Genomic DNA, 326 nt, shown 5'->3' with positions numbered 1-326 from the left:
TTCGCTATGTTGGCCAGGCTGGTCTGAAACACCTGGCCTCAAGTAATTGGCCCACCGTGGCCTCCCAAAGTGCTGGGATTATAGGCTTGAACCACCACACCCAGCCTGATACTTGTTTTCGGGTTTTTCTTTTGATGTAAAATTTACATACAATGAAATGCACAAATCTTTAGCATATATTTGCTGCATTTTGACAGGTGCTTACCCTTGTGTGACCCAAACTCTTATCAAGGTATAGAATATGGCCATTACCCCAGAAAGTTCCGTTTTCCCCTTCCCAGTTAATCTCCAAGCTTCCTTCCCTTTATTTTAGGTTTCTTTTTTTT

Source organism: Colobus angolensis, unplaced genomic scaffold, assembly GCF_000951035.1.
Source record: "Colobus angolensis palliatus isolate OR3802 unplaced genomic scaffold, Cang.pa_1.0 Scaffold125, whole genome shotgun sequence".
In the NCBI taxonomy this organism is placed as follows: Eukaryota; Metazoa; Chordata; class Mammalia; order Primates; family Cercopithecidae; genus Colobus; species Colobus angolensis.
Note: the sequence above shows the minus strand (reverse complement) of the source record.